Source organism: Dendropsophus ebraccatus, chromosome 14 (assembly GCF_027789765.1).
Source record: "Dendropsophus ebraccatus isolate aDenEbr1 chromosome 14, aDenEbr1.pat, whole genome shotgun sequence".
NCBI classification, from domain to species: domain Eukaryota; kingdom Metazoa; phylum Chordata; class Amphibia; order Anura; family Hylidae; genus Dendropsophus; species Dendropsophus ebraccatus.
The window spans coordinates 13,047,700-13,065,441 of record NC_091467.1 but is presented as its reverse complement, the minus strand read 5'-3'; positions in this window follow the sequence as shown (position 1 = coordinate 13,065,441).

Below are 17,742 nucleotides of genomic sequence, written 5' to 3'. Positions count from 1 at the left end.
CCAATGTGACATTTAAAGGGGTCAGCACCATTTGATAGATGAACCTTATTCCTAATATCTAAAGATTCCATAATGACTTGGTTTGTTCCACAGTAATGGTACATAGAAAATGTGGTGTTAATATTCAAAATGGGGCCAAGAAGTAAGCCTAGGCCTGTACATTTTTAAATAATAGTATAGTAAAAAGTAAAACTCCCTAAGAAATCCCAAGGTTACGTTCACACATACTTGGTGTGGACTTAAACGGGAACCTGTCAGCTGGGATGACGGCACCGAGCCCGCCTGACCCCCCCCCCGGTGGAGCCCTGGATACTTACTCTTTCCTACAAGTCCCACTCCTGGACGCTCAGCAGAGGTCAGTCCGAAGCCCATAGAGAATGACTGCTCCAGTCCCTCTCTATGGGCATCAGACTCATCTCAGGTAATTAACATACAGCGTGCACTCACCTTCCGGCGCCAATATGTCCGTCCGGGGACCGGGTCCAGGAGCCGGACTTGCAGGAAAGAGGAGGAATGGTAAAACATCTTAACTTTTTATGCAAATGCAAATGTCATTTGCATGAACCGTACACGTTTTGGTGTCAAAATGACGTCCATCCAAAAAAATTTATTATTTTTCAAATATACGAGGGGCTGCTGATAAGTCTTTGGCTTTGTGTTCTTTTTTGTTTCTATGGTAACGAATGTTACATCACATGAAAACACATGTGTCTTTTGTATGTTTTCCAAATTTTGTGTATGTAGTTTATGGCAACAGTGATCTAGGCGGAGAGGGAAACAAAATGGCGGAGTCTAAGGCGATATTCACAGGGAATGATACAATTCTTGTTTCTGCAAGGAAAGTCTGCGAAGGATATTCATGGTGATATGTCGCAGACATTTCGGGATCAATGCTGTTCTACAGTTTAGAGCTGGGTTACCAAATATAATACGGGTCATTTCAGCACCAATGATGAGGAACGTCCTGGACAACCGAGAACGGTTGTTGTTCTAGAGATCGTCGATGATGTGCACCATCTCATATTGGAGAATCTGTGAATTTCAGATAAAGGAATAGCAGACATCATGGGGATTTCTCGTGAACGTGTTGGTGTCATTATTCATGAACATCTGAACATGAAGAAGCGATCTGCAAAGTGGGTCCTTAAATGACCGGTCGCGATGGATGAGACGTGGATTTATTTGTATGACCCTGAAGCCAAGGAGCAGTCAGAAGAGTGCAGGCACAGTGGTTCTCCTCATCCAAAGAGGTTCAGGGTGCAAAAATCAGCCACTAAGGTGATGGCATTCTGGGATAAGGAGGGTGTGCTGCTAGTGGACTACCTTCAAAATGGTTCCACCATCAATACAAGGTATAACATTGAACTTTTGGACCAATTGAAGGCAGCTCTGAAGGCCAAAAGGTTCGGTAAGCTGTCCAAAGGAACCTTGTTCCTGCAAGACAACGCCTCCGCTCACACTGCACAAGCGACCACGGCAAAACTGGTGGAGGTAGGCTTATTAGGTACCCACCTTATTCACCAGATCTCACTCCCTCCGACTATCACCTGTTTCCAAACCTCAAAAAACACCTCAAGGAAACTTTCACACCATTTCTGATGCCATGGCCGCTAGGGATAATTGGTTTGGGGCACAACCGAAATCTTTCTTTTTGCAAGGCTTACAGAACTTGGGTGGAGAGTGTGTGGAATACATGTAAAGTCTCATCTTCCTATCTTGTTTCTTTCTGGGTAAAGCCAAAGACTTATCAGCACCCCCTCGTAATAATAATCTCCTTTGAAGTCAATAGGAAATTGTCCGAAAGTGCACACAGTACAGAATAACGGACGAAATCGATTATGACCGTCCATATAATGAACATCCTCCTTACCACCTGCTTTTGCAAAATAAGTTCATTTTTTCCTCCCATTCTCACATTGTTTTATTTTCACTCGTATTTAACTCTTTATTTTACTTTGCTTGAACCTAGCCTAAGCTACCTCCACACAGTATCCTTTTTCAGCCATACTTTTAGATGGACGTCATTTTGTTTATCTGTTTTATGTGTTCATTAAATTCCTTATTAGTAAATAACAGATTTGGCCTATGTTCACGCAATGTTTTTCGGATGTATTTTTGGACCGCCATCATTTTAAGGCGAAAAACAACATTGTGTGAACATAGCCCAAATTACTAAAAAGGGATTTAAGAAACATATAAAACACATAAAAAGCATAAAAAAACAAAACCAGGCTGGCCTGTATTAGGCTATGTTCACACAGCTTATATTTTTTGTAAAGTCACGGCCATTGTACAACGGCCGTGATAATTACGAGAATATACATTGCATTGCTGTCTATGGGATCCCGGCTGGAGCGTATACACATAGTATACGCTCTGGTCGGGATCCCTAGCAGCGCCGCAAACAACTGACATGTCAGTTTTCTGCGGCCGCTATTCATTGAACCATGTCAGTGCACACTGTGGAGCGAGCGGATGCGGCCGCTTGCTCCATAGCATGCAGTGCAAAGTGGATGCGCCCGCATCAGAACACTGTGGCCCGAAAGATCATCTGGCCGGTATTGCAGTACCGGCCGGGATTATCTTTTCAGAGACCGGCCGGGTCACGGAACGGCCGGTCTCTTGCGCTATGTGAACATAGCCTAAAAATGTAAAAGAAAAACCCCATCAATTATAATTTATGCCCGTTATCACCACTTATAACATGGACACCTTATTTGCGACTTTCTCACCGATTACGATAGGTCTATAACGATCAAATTTGACCAAATTTTATCAAATTTTACCGTATTTTAGATTCAACTTTTTTTTTTTTTTTTTTTAAATCCTAGCTCTACGGGGAATGAAAGCGTCAAATCAGCTCAACCTTTATTGAAGAATAAACCATTTGGTCTCCTTTATATTTGCATTATAACACATTACATTTCTTCTCCCGGTCATGGTAGCCTCTAACAAGTTATTGTTTACAAATAATACCCGGCAGCTTATTTCTCCAAGGTTTTTTTTTTGTTTATTTTGTATAGAAGATGGAGGCTCCTTGGAGGCACTTTGCTCATAAAGTAGTTTGCTATAATTTTACTTTGCATATCTAAACTTCAGCAGCAATCGAATAGTCTTTGAGCCAGGGAATTCTGCCTGTGGGTGTAATTTGCATAAGCCCTCGGGGTGTAATGAATTATATTGAGTTATTGCATCGGAGTGTGCTGTTTATATTTTTTATTATCTCTAGAAATTAATGAGCTATGATTATTAAGTGTTTAGATACAATGTGAAACCAACCATTTACTTAATTCCATACCGTAAGTCAATGAGCTTCGGATCTTTAATACAATGCTGTTATATGTCATATAAATGATGATAGGAAAAGGGGCATTAACTGCGAATAGCCTATACGTGATTGATTTTGTGGATAGTTATAAAGAAAAACAAAAAATTATAGAAATTCACGCTTTCCTTTAAAGGTAGAACCTCAGCAACTTTAAAGGGGTAGTTCACCAAAAAATATCAAGTCTCCTAGTACTTATCAACTGCTGTATGTCCTGCAGGAAGTGGTGTATTCTTTCCAGCCTGGAGAGCAGAAGAGGTTTTTTTATGGGGAGTTGCTGCTGCTCTGGACAGTTCCTGACATGGACAGGGGTGGCAGCAGAGAGCACTGTGTCAGATTGGAGAGAATACATCACTTCCTGCAGGACATACAGCAGCTAATAAGTACTGGAAGGCAGGAGATTTTTAAGAGAAGTAAAATACAAACCTCTGGCACTTTTTGAAAGTTGAATTTGTTTTTGAAAGAAAAATAATTTGGGGTGAACAACCCTTTTAAAGTAGTTGTATTGTTTAGTGACCCCCCCCCCCCCCCCCTCGTTCCTTTTGCACTGAGATTGCCCCTCCTGATGGGGGCATCACACATCCTGTCACTTCATGTTTGTAACCACCATGTTAATATTAGTTGACTAGCATGGTGTATGTTTTCTACATGTATTTGGAAAACCTCTAATGTATATGTCAAACCTATCTATGCACATCAGCCAATTAATAAGGTTACTTGTACACTGCATGATGATACACCATATAGGGAAGGTACAAACAAGATTCCTTAGAAGGCAGCACTACGAAAGCATCGTAGTAATCACGGCCATTATTATTATCATTATTACAAAACTTACGCAGTGGGAACATGGCCTAACTCTATATAAGGGCCAAAATATTCTTCCACATCATAGCCACATATACTGTGTATGCCACATAAAATTGATAATAGTTTCATACTGTGACCATATAGAAGTTCCACCTCAACCCAAGTGCACTGCAAACATTATAAGTGAATACAGTGCAGTTACATCCAGTAACAACGGGGGAATTGTCTCTGATTGCAGCTGTTCACGTCTCCTATCTTCTGCCTTCTGTCCAGACTGCCATGATGACTTCTCCCAACTGCTCCTTGTCTTTGCTGCATCCCTTAGAGCAGTATACCCCAACTCCAGTGTTCATGGCCGACCACCAGGTCCTGCTTAGAGGATATCCCATGCAAAGAACGCCTATGGTAATACATGATGCACCACGTTTTGTTCAGGAACTAGTAGGGGGCCTCAGCTTATAGATTCCCACTAGTATCTTTCTTCCAGTTCATGTAGATAAGTCAGAAGATTATTTCTTTTTAGATGAATTCGCCTCTGAAGGCATTGGCCTTGGTCTACGGTACAAATGTTCTCTATTCACGCACGGAACAATCTGTTTAGTAATATGACTCTGAGCAAAGACCCCAAGTCAGTTCTCCGGTTCATTATTAATAACCTTGGCGTATACACCGTGTGAGAAACTTTGCTGATGAAACTAAATTACGTTCGGGATTCGGAATCAGAATAGAAGGGACGACCTTGAATAAACCAGAATTCTGATTGTAAATTAACATCTATTCCACGGAAGGAGAAAGCACAAGACTTATAGGTCTAAGATTGGGAATAGTACAGTGTGAGAGCGGATAGAGAGTAATGACAGGTTATTTGCTCCCACGTCCGCCGCAGACAAGATTCCAGAAGTGCGACTATTTCCTAACACGGACGTGTATGCTGAAGCCGGGCATTATCTTCCCAGCAATTATATTGAGAATTCTTATGTAACAGTAGGAAAGACAACAAGATGTAGAAGTCTGAGATACATTGCTGCATTAGGCAAGGGGGAACAGGCTAGAGTACTGGAAAAAAATTAGCTCATCGTACTTACCAGTTCGCGTTCCCTCTGGGTCCTTGCAGGTGCCAAAATTCTGTTCAGTCAATCACTGACTAAGATGGGACAGCGTCAGGGCTAGTAATTGGCTAAGCAAGCTGTCACTCTTGTCTCTCGGGTGACAGCTCGCTCTGGCAATCCACCTAAGAGCTAAAAAAATTAAATGCTAAACCTAAAGTATTTTGAGCCGTCTCCTGTCTTTCTAGCTGCTGCCATTCCTGAGTTACAAGTTTTTCTAAAAGCCGATTTATATCCAAGATGGCGGCGGCCAGGATATTACATTTCCCATCATGCATCTCTCTGATTGGTCCATTTGTGTACTCGCCCCCTTAGCTTTCTTTCCTGCCCACTGCTGTCATTACTATGGCACAGTAACCACAGGACTGTTTTTTTTCACTGATTTTGCATCACATCGCCCCAGTATGTATGCTACACTAGCTGATGATGTAGCAGAGCTGACGCACACATGGTGTAGCTATGTACTGCATAACAGGCATCTGTTTACCGGGGATGGGGGGGGGGTGTAGGTTTAGATCTCTGCTTGATGACTGTGAATGAAAAAATTCTATCCAGACTCTAAGAACATCCATAACACTTAGAATACACAGAGCTGTGACACAAAGACAGTTACATATGTCTGCATTCACTGACAGCAAGCAGAGATAGCACTATAACTTTTTATATTACAGAAACCTAGGATTGGGGACACATGTAAGTCTATGGAAGCAGCACTTTAAAGGGGTTATCCAGCGCTACAAAAACATGGCCACTTTTCCCCTACTGTTGTCTCTAGTTCAGGTGTGGTTTGCAATTAAGCTCCATTTACTTCAATGGAACTGAGTTTCAAAACCCCACCCAAACTGGAGACAACAGTAGGGGGAAAGTGGCCATGTCTTTGTAGCGCTGGATAACCCCTTTAACTTTCACTAGCAGTGAACAGGTGCAGATGATGTATCCAGGGGGCCGGGTTACCAAGTCAATAGACAGCTAACCCAGCCCCCAGGGAGGAGATCACATGTCCTGTGTCTACAAAAGGAGGGGGGGGGGGGGGAGGGAGCAGCACGTTGTCAGAGTTGACACAGAGAAGATGATTTTAGATGTCCAGAATGGGTAAGTATGAGAAAAAAAGGCAAGATAGGTTATATATCAGACATAGGGTGGTATTGCAAAGGGGGATTGTTTAGAATATTGTTTTTTGTTACCCGGATAACCCCGTTAAAGTTCCTAAACCCCATAGCAAATCTGCTACAAGGCACTTTACCTACAATGGGTTATTTATAGAGATGAGCAAACTACAGTAAGTTTGAGAAACCCTGAACGCTTGGCATTTGACTCCTGATGGCTGGAGAAGATGGATGAAAATCATGGAAACAGCCATAGGCCATTCTCGTGTTTGGGATCCGCAGGCACCAGGACCTGGACTGCAGCTGCTAATTCTGCACCCCCTATAGCAGTGCCTTAAATAAGCACTGTTATTAAAGGGATACTCCAGTTATATTTTTTTTCTTTCAAATCAACTGGTGCCAGAAAGTGGCAGAGATTTGTAATTTACTTACATTTGAAAATCTCCAGTTTTCCAGTACTTATCAGCTACTGTATGTCCTGCAGGAAGTGGTGTATTCTTTGCAGAGTGGAGAGCAGTAGAGGTTTTCTATGGGGATTTGCTACTGCTCTGGAAAGTTCCTGACACGGACAGAGGAGGCAGCAGAGAGCGCTGTGTCAGACTGGAGAGAATACACCACTTCCTGCCGGACATAAAGCAGCTGATAAGTACTGGATGACTGGAGATTTTTAAATAGAAGACATTTACCATTTTTTTTCATTGAAGTACCCCTTTAAAGGGCAACAGGGTCAAAAGTTTTGATTGGTTAGGGCTTTACTGCTCAGGTGAACAAGCCGGGAGAAGTGCATTGGTGCAAGTAGTGCATTTCACTCCCTGGTCAATCTCCTGGTTGGGGTCTCGGCATTAAAAAAAAAAAACTTCTGTGCCATGGCAATTTTTTTTTTTTTTTTAATGAGTTGGTCGGAGGAGGTCGATCACTATCTGACTCTATTTATGCACTGTTCTTCTATTACAGGTTTATGATGGTGTCTGTATAATTTACATCCCGCTATAACTGGTCATCACAAGCTTTGATTTGTTTCCTCTTTTTAGATGAACGTTTCTCACCGTTTCTGTGACCGATCACTATATCCTTGTCAAGTAAAGCGGAATCTAAATCCTGATTATTTAGAACAGGTGTTAATAATAGCACACTGCCCAATTTGATTCCTCCGGGACACAAGGAGCCATGCAACTAAATTGGATTTTGTGATTAGATTAATGATCTCGGCATTATTTGTCCTAGATTTTTTTTCTAATTTCCCCACAGACACATTCTGGACCAAGCAATGGCAAATTATCATTTCACATCCAATACATTTTGTCTGTCTGGAAATGTTATATTAGAGTTAGTGCGGAGTTTAAGTGGCTTTTTTTTCTTGTAGACTAAAGTGCCCAGAAATGACAAGTTACCTAAAATCTACAATCTTATCCTCCAAGCGCCCTGGTGACTGCTGTGTGACGCGAGCGGGTGGACACCAACACGTGGGCAACACTTCTATACTATAGTCCCTGCACCTCTGCATCTAAAAACCTATGGTCTGACGTATTTTCACTTGTCAGCTAGATAGGTGATAACTGTAAGGTGACCAATGGCCTTTAAAGGGGTACTCTAGAGAAAGAAAATAGTTTGTTAAAGAGGTTTGTAATTCCAGTACTTATCAGCTGCTGTATGTTCTGCAGGAAGTGGTGTATTCTTTCCAGTCTGACACAGTGCTCTCTGCTGCCACCTCTGTCCAGAGCAGTAAATATTTCCTATGGGGATTTGTGGTGACCTGGTACGGGACCTAAAACTTTATTGCACCTGAGTAAGGTAACTCCCTTGGGTTCACACAAGTGGGATGAGGTATCCAATGCAGTTAGTGTTTTTCCCACTAGGTGTCACTACTGTGTTTGTTAGCCTATTCTATGCACAGCTGAAGTATAGCAAGGGTTAAATATTGTGTGTGACGTCTTGTCCTTTACCAACTCACAGGTGCTTTCCCTCCTTTATTCACCCTATCTTTTTTCTCTCTCTCTCTCTCTCTCTCTCTCTCTCTCTCTCTACACACACAGTGACGCCTATAGGAAAGAGTTAATTCCCGGTGGGAGGAGTTAGTCAGTTGTAGTCAGTGTGAGAGGGAGCACAATAGACAAGTCTCTGCTGAAGCCAAGCCAGGGACTGGCTTTGGCCAGGTCGTTTGACAGGGACACAACTAAGCAACCACAGTTCTTTCTAATGAGCAACAGAACCACTATGCAGTGCTAGAACTCTACAAGGGGAGAGAAACCACACAGGGAACACCTTGTCCACGCCAGGAACTTCTCTAAAAGTGCAGGACAGTTACCTAAGCTGTCATAGGAACTGACCCCAGTGGAACAAAGGTACAGAAAGTCTACGTGTTCCACTGCGCAGTGCCAGACAACCGGGAAGTGTTGGAAGTCGGCGTAGCCCGCGCCTAGGGGACAAAAGGCAGTTAGACTAGAGTTCATCCGTGAGTATGAGTATTCTCTATTTCTCTTCTACACACCTCTACTGTTCCAGGCAGAGTACATTTCTACATTGGACAAGGCCCCTCAGGCAACCATTCTCTTTTACTCTCTCTACTGCAAAGCTCCTTCTTCTCCAAAGCACCTTGTTTCTATCGCCACTACAAGTACCCGAATCAAAATGCACCCGAGTGCAAAATTGTACGAGTGCAAAATTGTATTCTTTTTGTATTGCACTGGACTGTGTTCCTACCAAATTACTTTCTTTGTATTTCACTACATTCTCTCAAGTAAACTGTTCTATTCTTTTAAAGCATTGGACTCTGGTCTATCCTTACGCACCCACACCCACACTCACCCGTACACTTGGGTTAAACTTTCTTACTGTGCTGCTGCGGAGCCAAACTGTCTGGGGTGGGTCCTACACCACTCCCGGTTACGTGACAAGTACCCAAGTGACCCTAGACTCACTCAGCTACCACACCACAGTACCAGCTGACCCAGCAGGGACACTACCACCAAAACTCCCCTCAGGCCAGCGCACCACCACAGATTTGCTTCTGCTCTGGACAGTTCCTGACATGGATAGAGGTGGCAGCAGAGAGCAATGTGTCAGTGTGGGGAAAAAACACTACTTCCTGCAGGACATACAGCAGCTGATAAGTACTGGAAGGCTGGAGATTTTTTAAATAGAAGTAATTTACAAATATGTAAAACATTTTGACACCAGTTGATTTGAAAGAAAAAAAAATGAGTTCCCCTTTAAAGTGACCATTCGCGTGTAAAGGAGAATGCCCATGAAAGTGAAAAATGGGAGGGATACAGGGGGTGCGAAAAAAGAATAAACAAAGTATACTTACCTATTCTTGTGCCTTGTAGCACCTGTCCTGAGTCCCTTACACAGCCTCTATCCACCTGCAGCTCTTTCAGCTGCAACATCACATACCCGGGTGACTGCCTGCTCAGCCAATCAGAGCCCGGGGCGGGACAGTCTTATGAAATGAAATGAACAGATGCAGTCAAATTTGTATAAAGTGTAAGGGGACCCTTAGATGGGTAGAACTCACATCAATTGCTATGACAGCGACAAAGAAGAGTGAGAAGGGAGCAGTAGCCAAGCCTGTGTCCTCCTGCTCCATTCAAAGTCTATAGCACTGAGGAGAATACGTGAACATTAGGTGACCCTATACATACATTTTCTCGTTATTATTGCAGTTTTGCACTGCAATGACTTTGTGTCTCTATGATTTTCTATCTCCATCCATATAATGTGCATGTTCTCTCCTATTGTTTTCTCAATAAAAGAGATTTAATAAAAAAGAAAATTGCTGAATGTTGTATTATCATTAGTAATTCCATTGACTCGGAATGAAAAGAAACATGTGATCTAGCAGCTAGGACGACCTCCATCAACCTGAATAGCAATTATCACCTATCTTGAGGACAGGTGAAAAACACATTAAAGGAGAAGCCCCACGAAATTATCAGCTGCTGTATGTCCTGCAGGAAGTGGTGTATTCTTTCCAGTCTCAGGGCGGGTTCACACTACGGAATTCTCGCAGACAATGTCAGCGGAATTCCGTCAGCTGTCCGCCCGCACATCTGGGCGCCTTTCCGCCGGCCCCATAAACACCATTCTATGGGCCGGCGTATTCCGCTATACGCTGAAAGAAGTGTCATGTCACTTATTTCAGGGGATCGCGGAATACGCCGGCCCATAGAATGGTGTCTATGGAGCCAGCGGAAAGGCGCCTGCCCGTGCGGGCGGACAGCTGACGGAATTCCGCGGACATTGTCTGCGAGAATTCCGTAGTGTGAACCCGCCCTCACACAGCGCTCTCTGCTGCCACCTCTGTCCATGTCAGGAACTGTCCAGAGACAGTAGCAAATCCCCATAGAAAACCTCTCCTGCTCTGGACAGTTCCTGACATGGACAGAGGTGGCAGCAGAGAGCATTGTGCCAGACTGGAAAGAATACCCCACTTCCTGTAAGGCCCCGTTCCCACTCAGCAAAACTAGCGGAATTCCGCGGCTGAATTGTCCGCCCCGAAATGCCGTTAGCCTCCCGCTCATAATGGGAGTCTATGGGAGGCGTGCGCTCCTGCCCTGTCCGCGCTGAAGAATGAACATGTTCATTCTTCAGCGCGGACAGGGCAGGAGCGCGCACCTCCCATAGACTCCCATTATGAGCGGGAGGCTAACGGCATTCCGCCGCGGAATTCCGCTAGTTTTGCTGAGTGGGAACGGGGCCTTAGATATACAGCAGCTGATAAGTACTGGGGATTTTTGGAACTAGAGATTTTTAAACAAAAGTAATTTACAAATCTGTATAACTTTCTGACACCAGTTGATTTGAAAACTTTTTTTTGTAAACCTGTCATTGTGGTCCTATGACTGATGCCAGACCCATGTCCTGCAGCAGTCACATGACTTTAGCTTCAGAACGAAGACCAGGTTGCCCACAGGATGATTGACATTAGGAATGTAAAAGGCGCTGGTGGGGGTCTCAGGATCAGTGAGGGGAAGTTACTGCTCCTTTGTTGTTTTAAAGGGAACCTGTCCCCCCCCTGTGCCGGGGTGAAGGCTGCTTGACCTCCCGCTAGAGCCCCGGATACTTACCCCGTCTCACCAAGTCCCGCTCCTGGAGCCTCTGAGATGAGTTTGACGTCCATAGAGAATGACGGCTCGATTCATTCTCTATGGGCGTCAGACTCATCTCAGCAGCACACGCGCCGGGCTTCAGATGGGGATATCTCCGCCCCGGGACCAGCTCCAGGAACGGGACTTGGCGAGATGGGGTAAGTATCCGGGGCTCTAGCGGGGGGTCGGGCGGCCTTCACCCAAGCACAGGGGGTGACAGGTTCCCCTTTAATGCATTTGGTGCCATTTACAATAGATTTTGAAGCATAGATAACCTTCCTGCATTCATCATTATTGACCACACAGCCACTATTTACATAGGGAAGGTGTAGCCAGGAACATTAATTTTATTGCCATTGCAAAAGATTCAATCAGACTTTTCTTTTACCTGGGTTAAATAATGATCATTCCTATGAAGACAGATTCATCACCTATTCAGGACATGTAATGACAACTCCTTTAGGGATAACCCAAACCATGTGGGGGTATAGGTAAACCTGTTTTCTGCTATGCTCCATGCTTGTCCTGGGGCTGCTTGTCTCCAACAGCGTCCTCATGTCTTCCAGCATCTTCTTTCTTTATCTGCTGCAATGACACCTCTGGCCACCAGGCGGCCAACTGCTCTTGATTTATACAGACAGCTTGTCTCTACTTGCTAATGCCAAAGCCACCTGCACCTATTCCAACCAGCTTTCCCTTCTCCGCCCTGCCTGAGCATTGTTGGATTCTAGCATTCCAATCCAAGGTATCTATCTGATGTTTTAGCTGAATTGCCCTGTTCTTTAAATGATGCTTTCTGCCTGACCCTCGTCTGTACTGTGCTTCTCCTGTTGCCAACTCGGGCTGTCTTAACTGCCTCTGAAGCCGCCTACCCTGACCCTTCGCCTGTCTCATTTGCAGAACTCCAGCTTCCTTATCCTAGAGAGCGATACAGGATGAAGACCTAGAGGGCATTTAGACTCCCTGGTGTGGCCCAAAGTCAAAGCAGTTGAGTAGCACATTCGCTGTCTGTAAGGGCCCTATTACACGGAATGATAATCGGCCGAACCAGCCCTATCCGAACGATTATCGTTCCGTGTAATAAACACAACGATCAGCTGATGATCGTTGTCATTGTCTGATCGTTGATACAGGTTTGGACCTATAATTGTCGGGCGCCGACTGCGCATCGCTACGTGTAATAGGGGTGCACGGCCGGCGGCTGATGATGTGCAAAGAAGAATACATTACCTATCCATGCTGCAGGGCTCCTCTTGTGGTCCGCTGTGCTTCTCCCTGTGTCCCGCGCGCTCCAGATTCAGAGCGGCCTGTCTGAGCTGACAGGCCGCTCAGCCAATCACAGGCCGGGACTGCCGCGGCCATTGATTGGCTAAGCAGCCTGTCAGCTGAGACAGGCCGCTCTGAAGCTGCAGCGTGCGGGACCCGGTGAGAAGCAGAGCGCAACAGGAGCTCTGCAGCATGGATAGGTAATGTATACAGTTTAAGGCTGTGTTCACACTACGTAAGTCTCCGCGTTCCGTGAATAAGCGGCCGGAGACTTACGTAGTTTGCGTACAATGGAAAGTATACGAAGTACGGCTGCACAGTTCACACTACGTACGAACTTACGCCCGGATCACACGCGGCGCCGTAAAAAATGAACCAGACCATCGTTTGAGGCTGAAAATGCCGTAACTTACCCCCGTAGCGTAACATGCGGTCCCGTACGTAGTGGTGATTTCTTCATTTTGCAGCTTTTTGTGCCGATCCAAAAGGTTCTGTGGGGTGTCCGGGGCTAGGCGAAGATTTCCAAGTAAAAGACCGCTGTCAGATCGCTACGTAGGGCGCTCGGGAAGCGTAAGTAGACTACGGGCGTAAGTTCGCGGACCGTACGTAGCCGGCCGCAACTTGCGTAAATTCCCGGCCGTAGTTTAACACGTATATGTCCGGCCGCGAAAATATGCGGCCGGACATATACGTAGTGTGAACATAGTGAACAAGGGCTGCAAGGACATCAATAACGATGTCCCTGCAGCCCTTGTTAAACGATTATCGGGTCGTGTAATAGGCCCAGAAAACGAGCGCCGACCTAGCAGATCGGTGCTCATTTACAGTTATTATTAGTGATGAGCGAATACTGTTCGATGGAATAGATATTCGATCGAATAGTAAGGTATTCGATCTATCGAATATTATCGAATAGTTCGAAGAATATTCGATAAATATTTGATAAGCCATTCAAATCCCCCAGCTTCCGTTTTTTACCTCCAAGTGGTCGAATAGATGTTTTTCAATAATCGAATAGACTTTAATGGGATTGAATATTCGAATATTTCACTATTCGCTCATCACTAGTTATTATCAGGCCCGTGTAATATTACCCTTACACAAGGACGGTTAGTAGAAGTTTTAGCGTGTGACTTGCTCAGAAGTTGGTCTATGCAAAATCATAAGTAGCATCTTGATGTAAAAACAAAAAAAAAAAATACCAGATTTTTCCCGTTTGGCGCCTTCTGCCAAAATGCAGTATTACTCATGATGTAGTAGGTAGGCCTGGGACAATAAGATCAGGAATACACTGCCTAATAGAGTAAAGCGCTCATTGGGGCTGGATCTGTCATCCATAGTCTCAGTCTAACACAGACAGGGCTGTCAGGAACGCTTTATTATTTAGGATGTTCCCTTGCCGTCTACTTATAACCCATTGGTGCGCAGCAAACTCTGCAGCCTGAGGCTATTGCTCAATTCCTTCTCATTACACGACCACCCAGGATCCCTTGTAGGGAGTCACTTAAATTACTAAAAATCCCATCTACTTCATTGGAGCTGTACGAATGTCCCTGTGGAAAATCCACAGCAAATCTATTAGGGATGGGAAAGCTTTGGCCCTCAAGCTGTTGCAAAACTACAATTCCCATCATGCCTGGACAGCCAAAGCTTCGCTTTGGCTGTCCAGGCATGATGGGAATTGTAGTTTTGCAACAGCTGGAGGGCCGAAGGTTCCCTATTCCCGGCCTATACATCTGAACAGTCCAGCTGCGGCAGGTGCTGGGGAATCCTTGGATCACTGCCCGGCCATGACATTGCCATCACAGTGATGTATCATCATGTAGTAGTCAGGCCTGAGGGGCACAGATGTACCTGTCTGATAATCAAAATACCTACAATTCCATAGACATGTTACAATCAAATAGTATTCTAGGTCTCACTGTAATTGTTCAATATAAAACATAACCTCTAATAAAAACTTTTAAAAAATTTTCCCACCAAAATATATCATGTTTCCACAGGGGAATATACATGTCTTTTCCAGCCTTAAAGGGGCTACTTCATAAACAAAAAAAAAATTCTTTCAAATAAAATGGTGCCAGATTTGTAAATTAATTATCTTAAAAAAAAAAAATCTCGTTTTCCAGTACTTATCAGCTGCTGTATGTCCTGCAGGAAGTGATGTGTTATTTCCAGTCTGACACAGTGCTCTCTGCTGCCACCTCTGTCCATGTCAGGAACTGTCCAGAGCAGGAGAGGTTTTCTATGGGGATTTGCTTAACACAGACAGAGGTGGCAGCAGAGAGCACTGTGTCAGACTGGGAAGAATACAATACCTCCTGCAGCAGATGATAAGTACTAGGAGAGTGGACATTTTTTTTTTTAGATAGAAGTAATTTACAAATTTGTATAACTTTCTGAAACCAGTTGATTTTAAAACAAAAAAAAAATACTGGAGTACACCCTTTAAAGGGGTTATCCAGCACTACAAAAACATGGCCACTTTTCCTCCTCTCTTGTCTCAAGATTGGGTCGGGATTCAAACTCAGTTCCATTGAAGTAAATGGAGCTTAATTGCAAACCACACCTGAACTGGAGACAACAGTAGGGGGAAAAGTGGCCATGTTTTTGTAGCCCTGGATAACCCCTTTATTTGGCATTTCAAGGCTGCCCTTACTTTGGATGGTACCTTCTACAGTGCCCTCTGGAAGGAATACATCACTTCCTGCAGGACATACAGCAGCTGATAAGTAGTGGAAGACTGCAAATTTTTAAAAAGAAGTAATTTAGAAATTTGTATAACTTTCTGACACCAGTGGATATGATTTTTTTTTATCAGAGTACCCCTTTAAGATTGTCTGCAGATCCTGGTAAAAGGGTGGATACCACTAATAAATCTCTGATGTGTACGGACGGGTAAATGGCCAAGGCCGACTCCCTGGGGGAGATTTATCAAACATGGTGTAAAGTGAAACTGGCTCAGTTGCCCCTAGCAACCAATCAGATTCCACCTGTCATTCCTCACAGACTCTTTGGAAAATGAAAGGTGGAATCTGATTGGTTGCTAGGGGCAACTGAGCCAGTTTCACTTTACACCATGTTTGAAAAATCTCCCCCAATCTCTACAGGTTTTATCCTTTAGTACTTTGGAGTCATGGATGAGGTAGTGACAGTAAAAATAATAACCAGTCTCATCCCTTTATTTTCTGGTTTCCCTGTGCAGAATGGGAGACTGAATGAGTGCGGTTGTCACTGGTGCGGTTGTTATATATACTTGGTTATATCCTTAGCGCCATTCATCAGTGAACACCGGGTGGTCCAGTAAAAAACGAGAAATAAAATAATATTGTTTTCCTATCATCCAGGAAGAATCGGTGAGGAGACGGAAAAAAAATATAAAAAATATATGGCTATAGCTCAACACATTGAGAAATGTCAGTGGATATGGAATTCTCCGGAGCCATGATAAATGTGGGCGGCCGCACCGCCACATCTCCTGTCACTTCCCCGAGCACCGGGATATAATTTTCATCAAAGAAAGAGGAAAATGAAAGAGTAGTCTGCGCGCCAACAGGTGATAGATGCCCCATACCATTCACATCCAAATTGAGTTTTGCTATTTCACTTCATTCTGTGGCTGGTGGGAACCCCGAATGTAGTGATTTACAGGCACTCAGCTAACGGCCCGAGAACGGCTCCTCAACCAGATGTATTAAGTCCAGTAAAGAATTTGGGGCTTATAATTTCCTGAATACCAACATGACTTTACTTAGGGGCTTCACTGGTGGAGAGGAAGTAAAAGTGTGTATTATAGGATGCATTGCTGGGTGAAGTAGTCGCTGACTAATAGAGAAATCCATTTATTTTATCACATAGAGAAGAGGTGCTTTTCTATCATTATTGGGAGTTTGTAGTACATGTAGGTTTATGGATACATCAAACTTATCTTTACCACCAATATACCTTTACTATAAGATAGATAGATAGATAGATAGATAGATAGATAGATAGATAGATGATAGGAGATAGATAGATAGATAGGAGATAGATGATAGGAGATAGATAGATAGATAGATAGATAGATAGATAGATAGATAGATAGATAGGAGATAGATAGATAGATAGATAGATAGATAGATAGATAGATAGATAGATAGGAGATAGATAGATATGAGATAGATAGATAGATAGATAGATAGATATATGATAGGAGATAGATAGATAGGAGATAGATGATAGGAGATAGATAGGAGATAGATAGATAGGAGATAGATAGATAGATAGATAGATAGATAGATAGATAGATAGATAGGAGATAGATAGATAGATATGAGATAGATAGATAGATAGATAGATAGATAGATAGATAGATAGATAGGAGATAGATAGGAGATAGATAGATAGATAGATAGATATGAGATAGATAGATAGATAGATAGATAGATAGATAGATAGATAGATAGATAGATAGATAGATAGATAGGAGATAGATAGGAGATAGATGATAGGAGATAGATAGGAGATAGATAGATAGATAGATAGATAGATAGGACATAGATAGGAGATAGATGATAGGAGATAGATAGATAGATAGATAGATAGATAGATAGATAGATAGACAGATAGATAGATAGATAGATATGAGATAGATAGATAGATAGATAGATAGGAGATAGATAGGAGATAGATGATAGGAGATAGATAGGAGATAGATAGATAGATAGATAGGAGATAGATATGAGAGATAGATATGAGATAGATAGATAGATAGATAGACAGATAAAATAAAAATGGAACCCCCCATTTTTTTTTTATAGGTTTTTTTTTAGGGGTCCCCCCTTTCCTTCATTGGGGCTTTCACAGTTGCTTTGTATAAAAACTATAGGACACAATTAGACGGCATGTGTCCTGTACGGTATTATATCATCGCGGTGGGAATATGACGTTCCATCAGCTCCAAATTTTTTCCTCCATTCCCAAACACTGATGTATCGTAGCTGAAATCTTTCTCGGGAAATGACATTTTAAAACAGATGAGCGCTGAATTTTGCCGCTGAAGT